Source organism: Anser cygnoides, chromosome 7, assembly GCF_040182565.1.
Source record: "Anser cygnoides isolate HZ-2024a breed goose chromosome 7, Taihu_goose_T2T_genome, whole genome shotgun sequence".
Taxonomy (NCBI): Eukaryota; Metazoa; Chordata; class Aves; order Anseriformes; family Anatidae; genus Anser; species Anser cygnoides.
In genome coordinates this window covers 31,622,745-31,638,102 of record NC_089879.1, presented here as the reverse complement: position 1 = coordinate 31,638,102, position 15,358 = coordinate 31,622,745, and the positions used below count along the sequence as shown (strand labels likewise).

General features: G+C 38.8%; 1 long non-coding RNA gene across 2 annotated transcripts in view; it reads left to right on the top strand.

Annotated features, from left to right (window-relative positions):
- The window catches only part of LOC125184106 (uncharacterized), a 324,641-nt gene that overhangs the window by 192,598 nt on the left and 116,685 nt on the right, over positions 1-15,358 (top strand). For both annotated transcript variants that reach the window (XR_010832907.1, XR_010832908.1), the window contains exon 5: positions 14,848-15,026. This is a non-coding gene — a long non-coding RNA (uncharacterized lncRNA). The remainder of the gene's footprint in view (positions 1-14,847; positions 15,027-15,358) is intronic.

The following is a 15,358-nucleotide window of genomic DNA, read 5'->3' as shown; positions in this document are numbered from 1 at the left end:
ATGAGTGATGCTTGAATTTAGACAGATCAGTTTGTAGACTTGCCAATGCCGTTTCTCCATGATCAGCTTTGGGTTCACGTTCATTATCACAGAGCTCGAGGTGTCGTGAGGTGCGTTTCCAAGACGTTCTGTTAGCAGGCGTATTTGAGAAATTGGCTACAAATTATTAGCGATCTTATCAACACCTTTTATTCTCACTTGAAGTACTTTTAAGAAAAGTTACGGAGGAAGCCTGCCTCCAGGTAGGAATAAATGAACTAGGTGTAGGGCCTGCAGCCGAGCAGTTCTGAATGAGCTCAGTGAGCAGCCAGCGAGCGACACCGCAGGCACCAAGCACGAAGGCAGCGGAGCGATGCCGCCTGGCGCGCTGCTGACGCTCTGTCTCACGCAGTCATGGGGTTGAACGCTGATTAATTATGTGCTTTGAATGAAATCCTGCCTCTGCTGAAGTCAGTGGCAAAATTTCCATTGATTTATGTGGAAAGAAGTAGCCTTGTTTCCTACACGCAGCCTAGCCGTTCCCTGTGTGAATCTACTGTTGGATTACTCAGGTTATCCTAATGTTTCAGCTGTGCGTGCACACATAATGAATGTAAGTGGCTGTTTTTGAGATTGCTGAGACAGCATGGAAGCCTTAAAGAATTGTACTTTTGAATTGCTATGGCACTCTGAGTAAATCTGATCATGGTCACAAAATGTTCTAGCTTGCAGGTGAGGAAAAAGCTCTTGTGGTTGCTTGACCTAAAGATCACCAAAGGCTTTTGAACTTCACATTATCTCTTAATAACCCACTGATCTGATATTTTGTGCTTCCATAATGTTTACAAATCTTCTCCAGAATGCAAATTAAATTCTCTGTAAAACACTTGAGAAATGTCATGTTAAATCACATGCAGTGGTCCTATAATTATGAAACCACACACTGAAAGAAAAATAAATGAAGAGAGCTTTCTCTGCCATACATGGCATACATGGCATACATGGCAGAGAAACTGTTTATCACTTGTGGCTGTAAATGCCTTGATCAAGGAATGCCTTACATTTAAAACAGTCCTACAATCAGAGTTCTTCTGAAGAATTTATATGTTGAGGTGAAGACGTATTTTTTCTGGTATGAGACAGAAACTGTGCCTAAGTTAACTCTTGCCTGCAGAATGTCTCTGATCTAACGGTACAAAGAAAATAGAATGTTTATATATATATATATATATATATATTCCTATGGTGTCAGTTTCCTATGGCACCTTATCACTGTTTGCCCCAGACCAGTCAGGGAAGGTGCCTTTGGTGAGACTTCAAGTGTAGTGCCACTAAGCTGTGTTCAGGCTGGTGTAACTGTGAATTGAATGAAGCTTTTGTTGTGTGTTCATGTAATGCTGGCGTAGCTGGAGCATGGCTGAAGTGTTGTGGTGGGACAGAGGAGGCATTTGTCAAAACCCGATACAGTGCTTCAATGGGATTTTTTTTCTCCACATTTTCTATCATTGCTTAGATGGTGAAGTTACTCTGAAAAGTGACTACAAAAAAACATCAGCGGGACACCCTGCAATCAGGCGAGCTCTGCTTTTACAGTACAGGCCCTGCAAATTCAACCTGGCACCTGCATGGCCAAGGGACTCTTACTTCGCTCAGGCATTTACATCATTAACATCTGTAAAGATTTTGGGGTCTGTCTGTGATACTGTTATATTTTCATTGTTTTTCAGACTAGAATAGGCTCAAGGTTTGTTTCTGCCCCCCCCCCCATTAGAGAGGCATACACTTCACTTGACCCACTTCTTAAAAAATAGATTAGAAGCTTGTCTAAGTTGAAAGGGAACTGAATTTTAGCTGCATGGTTCCATGCTGATATTCAAGGGTATCTGAACAAAGGATTGGAAGTCTGTGAGTTTACCAACTTTTTAGCTTTACAGGGGTCACCATTATCCCTGTTTATTTATATCACTCAAACCCTGAGCTGAATTGCTCTGTTCTTCAGAAAATGGCTCCTGTCCTGGAAGCAGACCTGCCTGTACAGACAATAGCCCCAAATGTAATTTTGTGGTCCTCTCCTGATGTATAACCTGCAGTGAGCCCCCAGGAACGAGTTCCTTAGTGTGATAGGTACAATAGGCAATAAAAGGCAAACACACAAAAAAGCTTACAGCTTTATGAGACAGCTTCAAGTGCAATATTTATGTAACCCAGAGAAACGAGTCGAAGGCTATCAGGAGCACAGAAGGGCATTTGCAATGGCAGCCAAACTGGAAAAGACAAACAACCCAAGTAAGGCTTTTGGTCTATTAAAGGAAAGTCTCATGAAGAACAGGTTAACAAAACATATTTTGTCTCCTTTCCTTTTAGCATTGAAAAAGACAAAAAAATGTATAGATGTCTCACAAGTATTTTCTTTCTTCATAGGAACATACTCCATTAAATACTTCTAAAGCTGGTTTAGTTAAAGCACCGCTATTGTGTTTTTTTGTTTTGTTTTGTTTGTTTTTTTGGGGGGATTGTTTTGGTTTAAACTGCCTATTCCTTGACTTTCTGGGACACTTTTTTTTTCTTTAACAGAAGGTAAACCTACATGAATTTAGCTTTACATTAATAATTGTGACAATCAGAAGTTAACAGTTAAACCAAAACAAAATACAAATGTGCAATGGTATTTATTAAATGCACATAGCAGGACGGCTGTCCCCTTTCTAGGGAGACAGCTTCTGGAAGACAACTCTGTCTGGTAGCTATTAATAAGTATTCCCTACAAAACACCAAGGATTGGGAGAGTTAGGGATGAGGTAAAAAAGCAGTGACTGAGCTCTAAGTGTGGGAGGAAAATATGCGCTGTATTATTTATAAATGAAATATTTTTTAGAAATAGTGCTTATTTCATCCTTCCCATCCTTTTTTAATTTTTACTTTTGTTTTATAATGTATATAACATTAGTCAGTAGCGCCTGTATATTATTTATATATAAATATTTCCTTAGGGATCGCATGCTCAAATTTTTTAAGGAAAAAACGATGGGGGTGTACAATCAATCAAAGAAGCTTGGAGACCACTTAGCTAGAGAACAGTTACCGACGTGACAGTTCCACGCTAGATATTATTAGTGATCATGCTATCAACTGGTGCTGCTGGCCATGCAAGGTTGCATGAGAGAAGGGTACAAATGGAATTGAACCAGACCCAAAGCCTGTAGAGTTTACAGAAAGACTCCTGTTGACTTTTAGAAGATACGATTACAGGTATTAGAGATGGTGATAGAAAGGTTAGGATGCCAGAAAGTGGTAATCAACTCAGAAAAATGAAGCAAGACCATTTTAGAAAAAAATAATCCAAATAATCAACAATCACATTGGAGAGGCCTGTAAGCTAGCTGTGCAGATGGGGAGTTATTACACAAGGGAGGGTGGATTGAAAGTTGAAACAAATCTGTGTGATGAAGCAGCACAAATGGCCAGAGAGATTTTGAGTAGTACTATTGATGCATGTATTTTGGAGTAGGAATTAATCTTTCATGTTGACTTGGCTCCAGTATGGCAGTGTCTGGAAAATTGCACTAAGTTCAGGATATTGCTTTATCAGAAAGATATGAACACCAAAATGGAAGAGTTTAGGGTAAGTAAACTACTATGAGAAAGACCAAACGTACGAGATTCCTTTATAAAAAGGCATATAAAAGGAATGAGAGTTATTAAAATACAACATATTTGGTTGCATATACAGAGAAAGGGGGGCTGCGACATGGGAGAGTGGGTGACATGGCTTTAAAAATTCTGAGTGTCTCAGTGAAGGGAAGGAGAAATGGGAGAACATTAAGCAAATAAAAATATTGCTTCTGTGTAAAATTCTTGATGATGGCATAGTAATGATAAATTACTTAGATTTTGGTAAAGTTCATGGTGCTATGTGTTTTCTAAGCACATAAAAAAAAAAGATCTTTCAGAGTTTGATATCATAAAGACAAACAATAGCTGAAATTGTGCAGGTGTCCAAGATAATAAAGCAGTCAGAATAGGTCACAGAGGTATAAATGGTTACACAGTATCTGGCCTCCTCCCAAGGCATTTCGGTCTGATTAAGTTCTTTGGGTTTTATTGCTTGTTTGTTTGTTTGTTTTTCCTTTGTATTTTTTTTTCTTTTTCTTTTTAAATACCTAGTTGCATCTCTTATTTTATGGGAAAGTTAAGGATTTTTGAAGGCAGACTTGTGCTGACACTGGATCATTTTACAATCTTGTTTATGGTGTTCTAGGAAAAAAAAAATATGAAAAATAAACAGTCAAGTTAGTTAAATTATGATTTTGTGACATGCAAAGGTGACACAAAGCCATCAGCTCTTTCTTATAAGCATGCAGATGTATTGTTGTGTTGGGTTGTGACAGTCTTGTAGGTACTGAGACAGCCTGTAAACACTTCTTCATAGTGAGGCCAAGAGGTGGTCATCCGAAGACTCATTACCAAAAAAAAAAAAAAAAAAGTGAAAACACTTGCGTAACTGTTTGGCAGAACTGACACTTATTTTTTTTTTCTAGGACATTGCATTCCTACTATCTTGACATTCAGATCCAAGGTCTTTTATAAGGTCCGCCTTTCCTTACTTACCCTTGAGAAATTCATTGTTGTTTTTGAAGAAAAGTTGATTCCTGATTTTTTTTTCAGAATGGAGTATAATTATCGTATAAAATGAAGAACCCTAAGTGAAACATCTTTATAAAATGATTGTTTTTCTAGTGCATTTAAGTCATACAATTTCTGACTGTCATGTTAGTTTTTACAGAGCTTTGCGAGAACAGTCATATATGGGTTGAAGGCCTTCTGGCTTTTCTCATGTACTAGACAAATTCAGATAATAGTCAAATCTAATTTGCTTCTGTCAGCAGTTGCTTTTCATCCCTCAAAATGCTGCCTACACTAAGGACTGCTATATACCACAAACCAAATAAGTTTATCTTCTGTGGTTCCTGGGCCAACCCACTAAAGACATGTAGCAAAGTATGTCTCAAAAAAATGGTACCATAATTCTAGTGGTCCCAAGATGTCAGTCATGTGTCGTTATATTGCAAGTGTTACCTGTGACTTTTCAGGCTATACAGTGACAAGAATCAGAGTAACATGATTCGGATCTTAGTATACAGATAATTGAATACAAGAAACGGTGTTTAAGCATAAGATTTTTTTTTCCTGTAAGGTTGATCAAATACTGGAACACCTTGCTCAGATATGTTGCGGGGTCTCCATCCTTGGAGATGCTCAAAGCCTGACTGGACACAGTCCTGAGCTACCTGCTGTAGGAGACCATGCTTTGGGAGGAGACGGTTGGCCTAGATGATCTCCAGAGGTCCCTGCCAACCTCATCTGGTCTGTGATTCTGTGAAAAAGCCAAGCATTTCTAGCAACTAGACGTTCTGCTATACCAGTCACAGTACTTGTAGTTTCTGTACACACTCTGGTATAGGTTCCTATATCCGTTTAACTTAAATCTGTTTGCTCACTGTACTATCTGAAGACCTGACTTGGTGTTGAAAGTGGTGAATTCCTGTACTTACCGTAGATGACTGCTCTTAGGTTTCTATCTTTGGCAGTGACTTCACAGAAGGGAGGAGTCACAATTATTAATGCTACAGGTCAGATGATAAGCAACAGCATTTAGAAGATAACGTAAGAAATTGTTTTGGTAGTTGAAGGCACATAATGAATGGAACCACAGATATTTTAGATGTTTTAACCTTCATTGAGATGATGACAGCTATGTCTGATTGTTAGAGTTAGTTCAAATAAGGGAAGAAGTAGATGAAAAAATAAGTCTCCATTAGGGTTTCCACTCAACCCTTTTTCAGGTTCTGAACGTTGTCTTTGAATAAAATGGTGGTCTTAAGAAATTTTTCAAAAAAAAAATCCAGCTAAGAAAAGGAAGGGAAGCCAAAGCACACTAAGACTTGTCAAGTGGTCAGAGAATGGGAACACCTAATTCTAACCAATTCTCCCCTCCTTTTTCTTTTCCTTATATTGTTGGATCTCACCTGCACTTGGTTTCCGTTGCATTTATTTCAGTGAATATAGAGGGTTTCAGCTGGTTGAGAGAATCAATGCAGGCCAGCCTTATTCCTGTCATTTCTAATGTCTCAAGGAATAATAGATTTCTCTCTGGCTCATTAATGACTTCATTCAGTGAAATCCATTTTAATGCGTGTCTCAGCACCACCTTACGAGAACTGTTCCAGAGAGAAGCAGCTTGTGATGAAAGAGCCCCTCGTAAACTGTGCAGACTTCTTTCATGCTTTTTTTAACCCTGTTTTCTTAGCTGTCACTAACTTGCCCACCCTGTAGACTCAGTGAATATCAGATTAATTTGTCTTCTGTCAGTTTAAGTGGTGATACTTTGAGGTAACACTAACGTTGATCGTCTGCTTACATTACCTTCAAAAGATAACGACATCAGTGTGGGAATCTTGTACTTTAACTAACTGAATTCTTAAAGAAAACATCGACTGCTAGTTGAATACACATCTTGGACCCCTGATATTTCAAACTTCCAATTTTTAAAAATATGGGACCTAGCATTTCACTTTTGCAAGAATACTTTAGACCATAGGTGTAACCTATTGCAAGAATAGGTTAGTCCATAAGGGAGGGGCTGTTCTAATTTGTTACTGCATTGCAAATTACTAAATCAGGAGAAATGTTAATCTGTGGGCTGGCTCCACTGACGTAATGTTTGCACTGCAAAGGGCCCAAAATGAGCAAGGCTGATCTCTGCTGACAGAAGTCCGTGCATCTGGCCTGTACATGCTCGCCTCACAGGAACTTCTCAAGCATGAGGCAGTTGCAGCTAAACTTGAAAGAGAGCAGAAGTTGTAGATACACGTGTTCCTACAGCTTTTGTTAAAAATGGAAGCAGGGTAGAGCAGAAAAGTATACATGACTGTTTACTAAGGGGCAAGTTGGCAGAACTGATCTGTTGTACATGGGAGCAGCTGGTGTGCCAGTCAGGAGGGAGGCACTGGCTGGCCAACTGGTACTTGAGCTAGACATTGAACATGCTGGGTTTTGACTGGCACAGATGTCATGGAGATGCAGGAAGAAGCTGGATTGCCTGTAGCAGGTTATGGAAAGGAAGAAAAAAATACAGGCTTTATTAGTCCTGCTGTGGATGGAATAGCTTGCCTAATGCATTTATCTTGATTTCATCCTGAGAAATAAGGAATGATACTCCCATTTCACAGGTTGGAAATGCAGGCACAGTTGGATAAAGTCACCTCATCAGACTTCACTGGTTGTGTTACAAAACAGGAGACTTAACCCCAGTCTCTGCAGTCCCAGATTACTGTCAGAACCACTTAACAGAGCTCTAAATATTTCTTATGGAAACAAACTCTCAGCTACAGGCTAGAGTCTCAGCTGCATAATTTCCTCTAATTCTACTCAAGCCCTATGTTTTTTTAATTCCACATAAGTATAATGTTTTTGCAGCAGTATCATTCAGATCTGGGCTGATCAAAAACATTGCTCAAAATTATTTTTCTGGAAGCCGGTTGCATTTTTAACTGGGATCTGTTAATTCCTTCTAAAGGATGAGTTTGTCCACTTAACCTATTGCTCGTACACTATGGGTACTCCATTGTCTGCTGGAGACATACGAGTAAGGTAATGGAAAAGGTCAGTCAGCACTTATTAACATTCAAATCTCATTTAGATCTGCTGGTCCCCTGGAGGGTGCTTTGGTGCTCACAGTGCACTGGGTTTTATACAGCTTTTCATTGCTTGGAACCAGGGGTGTTTCATTGCTCCTTTTGAAAGCTGGCAGCAGCACTAAAGGAATGAGTTAGGTGTCATGGTGCATGTAGATCATTGCTGCTACATCTGAACTGCTGCTGAACCTCACACCATACTCTTCTCATGCTCTTTTAACTCGTAGCAAGTCTCTAAAATGTAGAAGAGCTAGGAAATATAAAGGCTTTTGGTGTGGCTGCAGCACAATTTTGCTTCTTGCCCACCTTCCAAACAGACAGAGCTCCATCAGGAACAGCCTTCAGATACCCTGCATGACGGTCCTGGCAGTCAACCGTCAAGCTAGCCAACAAAGGGTCAGATATGGAAATCTAGTCTGGATTGTGCTATCAGCAGACAGTAGGGACATAGCCTTTAGAAGATGTAGTTATAGTATTGCTTGTTTGCTTGCTTGTTTTTTAGTTTGTTTTAAGACGATTACAAAGATCTAGAGAAATAATGGTGGGACTTAATTGTGAACTCTTGGGTTAATTAAGTGTGCAAGTTAGACTGAAGGCAATACTGGCTCTGTTCCCATTTCATACATATTTAGGTGGTCTGTATAGCTGAAGAAATGCTTGAAGAGGAGTTTTTAATCATTCAAGCATGTTATCTTACTGGTCCTGTTCTTTCATAATTTCTGTGTACCTAAAAGATTATACTTCCTCTCTGTAACCAGAGATTGTGTATTCCTAACAGATAGGTATATAACATAAACTATCTGCTTGCTACTTAGCTGACCTTACTTGCCATTACAGATCACTGAATCCCAGGCAGAGATTTCTGTGTCACCTTTCTCAGGTTATGAATGAGCAATTCTATTTTAGCCTGGTGTAACCTACTTAGGCATGTAAATATTGCACTCAACACTGTAAAATATCTTCTCAAAGAACACAGTACAGCCACTAAGTGTAGTGACCATGCTATATCTCTATCTGCTAATTCTTTTTTGTCCACTCATCATTTCTTCACACATGTAGACGAGGTCAACATTGTTGTAGTAGATTCCAGAATTTCTTCTTTGCTTAAATATATTCTATTACAAAAGTGAGGTTAAAATTCCCTTCTTCTGAGCATTAAAGGTCATGAAGTTTGTAATGTTAGTCCCCTCTCTTGAAATGTCCCCAGGAAAGCCCTGACTCCTATGCTGATGAGTCAGTCTCTGGTGAAGAAGCGTGTTGCCAGTAATACCTGTGCCCAGCACGCTCAGTCGGATGCTGCATCCTCTACCTGAAAGCTGCAGAAGCATTTTAGATTGCTGAGCCTAGGCCATCAAATGAGCTGAAGCTACGGACCCCAGCGGGTGTTGAGGTGATGGTGTTTCCAATGCGAAGTCAGGCTCACAGCAACCTGTTTCCAGAGAGATGTGGCACACTGGTCTGTAACAGCTGGTGTTTTATAAGGGATCACCCCCACAGGCTGCACTGCATCGTGGACATTGCATTGGCAGCATATTTTCACTTCTGCTACTGAATGAGTTTCTCATATTAATGGTCTCTTGAAGGTTTGGTGTGGAAGACTTAAGCTTGTCTGACACTGTGGATTAATAATAGCATAGTGATATAGTTAACTAGGCAACTTCTTGGAATGAAGGGCTTTGTTACTTGACCAGAATATCACAGACCAGAATGATTAAAAAATAATGTAAGCCTCCATTACATTTCCAGTAGAGGAGAAACTTTTGGTTTTAGCTTTTTTCTTCTGCCACAGGGAAGAAAAATAAAGAGGATCTAGAGTTTTAAATCTCTAATGCACCATTAGAGAGAGCATGACTATCTTGTCTGATAAGCATGTTCACTTTTGATATTTTCCTCTCTTTTTCTTTGCATTTCTCTGAATGGCTAAATCAGTGTTGTTTTCTCAGCAATCCTGATACTGTCTTCTTTGAGTCCAGTAACCTCTCAAACTGCATACCATAATACTGCCCACTCAAGAATTTATGCATAATACCCAAGCTTAATAATGCAGAATTGTAGTTCCATGTTTCTCGTTCTTACTGATTTGTTATAATATTCTGTTGCATACAGAGAAACAGACTAGAAACTGATAGACCTTGTCTGTGCACCTCTACAAAGTGTTGCACTGTTTTTAAAAAAATAAAATAAAATCTTGTGTGCCATAAATATACATATATTGAAAATAATCCAAAAGAAGGATAAAAGATGCATCCTATTTTCCTATTTTAGGCCAACAAAACAAAATAAAGCCTTTAACCTGATATATGTATCAGGCCATGTCTCATTTCCTTTCAAGCATGTTCCACAAACCACTTCTAATCATACAGAATCTAAAAGCAAAGTGATGAAAGGTAAATCTTTGATTTTTTTTCATCACTTTGTTTTTTATGAGTACTTTGATTTATTTCCACGGGAGAAATTAGGGTCTTAATCACAATTAGCATACTTGAGAATGTTGTGTTAAATGTGAATTTGAGGGTTGTCTTTTTGTATATTTTAAGAAATAAAACCCAGAGAGCTGTGTGATAAGACTAGGTACAATTTCTGGAGTTTGCTTTGCTAAAATTATAGGTTAACGTTATCTGAATTTGCAATTTGATTTGAATTTGAGCTGTGTGAAATGTTTGCAATGGAACTTGAAGCTGAAAATATATCTGGTTTGAGTATTCGAAAGAAATGCTTAGTCTGTGTGCACACATTTCAAATGAACCTGAGCTGAATTATGCATTTGCATTGAAATTACTTGAAGAGTTTACCTGCAGCTTAAAATGAAAGCAAGTTCAGCCACATTTAATAAATTTCACTTTCGAGCTTCAAGACAGTTTTGAAACTAATCCAGGAAAAAAATCTCAGCTGGTTTAAACTGGTTGTGTTCCACCGAAGTACCCCCATATAGATACTGTTTGCACTGAAAGACTGGGACTCTACTGAGCTGTACCAGCTGAGAAACCTGCCCAGCATATTGAAAACTGCAGTCATGAAAATACATGTGAACACGTGTTTGCATGTAAATGTTTGAACAGATTTCCTCCATGTTTATTCTGAAATTTGAACCATTGAAAAATTTTTCATTTTCTTCACTGCAAAAGTTTAAACAGCTTTAAGGAATTATGTATTTATTTTCCATTTGAGGCTTGTGGTCATTAGAAGAAATATTCTTCCAAAGATACCGTAGTACAAATTGAACTTTACAGCCTAAAGAAACATCTTCAGTTGGGCCAGGGGGAATAATCAGCAGCTAAAGGAGAGAGGAAGTCAGATCAGTTTTCATTGAAAGGTTGTCATGACACACGACAGGTAATGCGGCACGGTGCTGCTGCACTATTAGCAATAGGAGGTGGGACACAGCTTCTGTTCCTTCAGCAGATGTAGGCAATATATTTCACTCCATTTATTTCGAGAAACACAACACTTAATAAGTTGTTTCTTTATGGAGTCACTCAAATAATTCACAAAAGGCGAGAAATAAAATCCTTAATTAAGATTAAATAACAATTTTTATTAAGGGACCATTTGCATATGGTAATTTAGGAGTTAATAAATGGTAAATAGATGTTACAAACTTATTATAGATGGTTACAAGGAACATGAGTAAACCCATTTTGTGGATTGTTATAAATACCGCTAACCAAGCTTGGGAGGTTTTGTGATTGAGCTTGTGGAGATTTTTTGCTTGAGTTTTGTCAGTGTGCTTGAACATTACTTTTGAACATTACATTCAGTTAGTTCCAAAATGAAGCAAATGGTCTAAGCTAATAGCTAATAAAAGCTATTCCGAAAAGAGAAAAGAGTCACTCAGAGGGCTCTAACATGAGTTTAACACACAAAAAGCTGGAGCATCTAAAAGCTTTTGGCCAAGCAGCTGCGTGCAGCTCTGTCATGGGGCCTGCTGACTTGCAAAATGTTGAGTCCTTGGCAAGTACCAACACTCCCAGTGTTGCTATTCTTTCTAGGTCCTCTTTGCAGTGTGGTAACAGCACCCCCCCAGCAGCGGAGGTCAGAGCTCTGGCAAAGGACAGCCTGGCGTGCCCTGTACCTCCCAGGCTTGGCCACTCATGGCACTGGTCACCTCCTCCCTGGAGACTCGCTTACACTGCCCATGACATGGAGTGGGTAAGAAGAGGTGCTGCTAAGTGCCACTGCTAACATAGCAAACTCTCGAAAGGGAAAAGCAGGTGGAGACAATAGCCAACAGGCCAGCTATGCTAACAGCTGAACCACCTGAAGATCATCCTTCCTTTATATACAACATGAATTACACCCTGCTGCACCTTCTCAGCATCTACTTGTACTGACACTTTCCAGAATAGCAGGAGCAGAATAAAAGGCCTCGTTTCTATGCTGCACCATACATTCCCTTCGTTCTTTTTCTTTCTTCTGTGGGTGTGTGTGGCATTTCTGGGGTTCTGAATGAATCTGCCTGATCTGCTAGTGTATGGAAATAGCTATCTGGACAGCTATAAATGACCATATGATTGGATTGGATTGCAGATTTGAAAAGATCTTTTGTTGTTTTGTTTGCTTGCTTATTATGATGCCGCAGATCAATTTCATTATCATATTAAGACACTCCAGGCTGTACTTTGTTGCCTCATAACCAAATCTTTGTGCAGCTGACGACTCTTATGTATCTGCATTGTGTCTCTCACTCCAGCCCAGACATGCGATTGTGACCAAACAGCAAGCCCCTTAGTGTCCAAATTATCCATGCCTTATTATACTTGTCCTCAAACTTCTTTGGGAGCACCTACAAACTTTGTTAATGTATGAAACAAAAAACAAATTGTAGTGGTCATATCATTCTCATTAGTCTGTGTCCCAAAATAATTCAGGGTACTAACAGAAATGTAGACAGCTCAAATTGATAAGGTTTAATCTGGGTAATCTTTGAATTTCTTTCCTAGCAAACAGGACTGAAATAAGCTGGGACTGGTTCCTTCCATCTGAATGACTATGATATTCTTTGTAGGATGGTTTTGACTTTTGAGCAGTTCTGTCCCTAATTTATACATCAGTCTCCAACAACGAACATTGGGCCAAAATTGACAATTGCATTTGTTTTCAACTGTCACTTTTCTATCAAGCAGCCAAATTGGCTTGGTTGACTTCATTTGCAATCCTGACAGGATCTCAGGCCTTAAGTTTCAGAGGAGTCGCTGAAGATTCCTGCCAGTATTGTAAAGTAACATTTGTTGAATGCTGCCTGAATCTGTACCTCCATCTGCTAAGGTTTGCTTTTATTTTTAATTCATGTGAAGTGAATTCACATTTCTCTGCAGAAGTGTCTGACCTTAAACTAGGCTGAAGTGGGACTGTGAAGCACTGATGGATATCTGCTGTCGAGTTACAGTTTTCAAGTGCAAGGACAATATCTGCTTTCAGAATCACTTGATCGCTGAGGTTTCTACTCAGCTGTGTATTCTCTGGAAAGGTGTATTGCTACCACCAAAATACAGAATACCTTTGTTGCAAATGACACCTGACTCAGGACTGCTAAAACATATGGGCTGAAACTGCCACTGCGTATTGTAAACGGCGTTCTTCCTTTCAGTGAATTAGAAGAATGGCTACTTTGAGTAGATTCCTTAAAAAGTAATAATAATAATCCTTGCAATATTTGTTGTATCCTAAAAGGCATTTGTGCTGACTTTGAACTTCTTGTAACTCATATAAATCCAACCTGCCCTTGATGCTGGCAAGGGGATTCAGTTTAAAAATCTCTCTTTTTATCATTCCAACCGTAGAAGATTGAATTAACATCACAAGTCTGGCAAAGCTTCTTAGGCTGAAATAACTAAGGTAAATATCATTTTTATCAATTTGTTTTGGAAAATGGAAATGCTAATTATTTATGGGGTTGTGCACTATTTCATGACATGCAATTTCATTTCCAGCAGGTCACATAACTATACTACAGGGGATGGGATACGCAAATCCAGGGTACAAACCCAAGCCCGTTCATACCAGAAAGCTTGGATGGTTCTTAAGGATAAACTTCGCTTTTTCAGATTCTGAGCCCTTCTCTCGCCAGTTTTGATGAATTGTAGATGTGTTCATGCATGTGTGCAAGTGTAGGAGAGTGTATGTTTTCTTCAGCCATTTTCATCATGACTTTCATTTAAATGACCTCTACGATAGAGATTTTCAAAGGGAGTAAAACAGAGCCAACTTTCTGTGGGTCTGTTAGAAAGGTGTGGTCTTTCTAGCTTAAGCTGCTTCTCTTTTCTCCAGGCAAAATACTTTGAACAACACTGAAGAAAAAAAAGGGAGTGGGGGGGGGGAGGAAGAAATTAAAAACAACCCTGCCCTGAAAAGTCGTTATTGTTTTTATTTTTACACAATCTTTTTTTCCATTTCAAGTATTCTGACTTCAGCTGGAGTTTCTACCTTCCTTCTAATATCAAATTATTCTTTATTGGAAAGATACTATTGGTTAGATGTAAAATCAGCGTGTGAAAATGATATTTAGTAATTAAAACAGAAGATTACAGAACACTACACTGCTGAACATTGAAGAAACAATTTCATATAACTGTATTTTTTCTTACATGAAATTATAGCTGATATGATTTAAATGAATCTATCTTTTCTTCTACTTGTATTGTGACCTGACTTAACTTATGCAGTATCTTGTCCCAAGGTAAAAACAAAAAAAAACATAGAGTGAGAATGTTATCTTTCTAAAGGTCATGTCTCTCATGATTAATGTGTTGTTTTGAACACAAATATCACTTAGCAATTATAATGTGAACACAACTACCAAAGTTTTAAGAGAGAAAGCGCTTGCTTATGTATTTATTTAGAGATATGCTACCCAAAGCCATTTGGAAAATGAATGTCTCCCATAGGTATCCACACTTCATTCACAAATCAGACCAAAAAATTGTAAAGGCCAGGAGTTCTTTTATATTTCCATGCTGCAACCTGTGATTTCAACCTGACATTTCCAGTCTGCCTTAGATGAGTGGCTTCAGCGTTAGTTTTTATTCCATTCTTAAATACATCGTTAATAATGTGGAAGGTGAAGGGTGCAGGGGGAATGCTCATAGAATATGGATGAAGGCAGAAGGAACTTTGTGTCTTTGGTGATCATAATTACTTTCTTTTTTTTCCTCTTTTCTTCCCCATGTACAACCAGGAAGTGCCGCACAGACTGTTCTGAAATGCCAACTGTCTGTCAATGTCATCCATCAAGGGCAGATCAAGGATTCACTCTGACAGACATATATGGCTTCAAAGTAACGTGTCTTACATTTCATAAACAGAATTAAACACTTGTTATAAAGTGAGACACTTAAGACCAATGTGGAATGTAAGGTAACCACTGTTTTGCTTCCTACTTATTTTATGGTTACTTTATTTACTCTATCTATTGTATATACTGATGAAATGAATGAATCTGCTTGCCCTTTGCAGACCATGTAAATTGCCTGTGCTGGTATTAGAGTGGGCGTCACCAGGCATGATAGCAGACTGCAATGATGTAAATGTTACTGATATTACTAGTCAAAGGAGCACAAGCTTTAAACTCGGGCATCATGGCTGTCTCTGCCTCTGGGTGACCTTAAATAAATTGTTTGTTTGCTCTCTACCTCAGTGTCCCCTAACTGGAGCAGAGATGCAGTGTGCACCCAGTTAGCTGGAGTAGA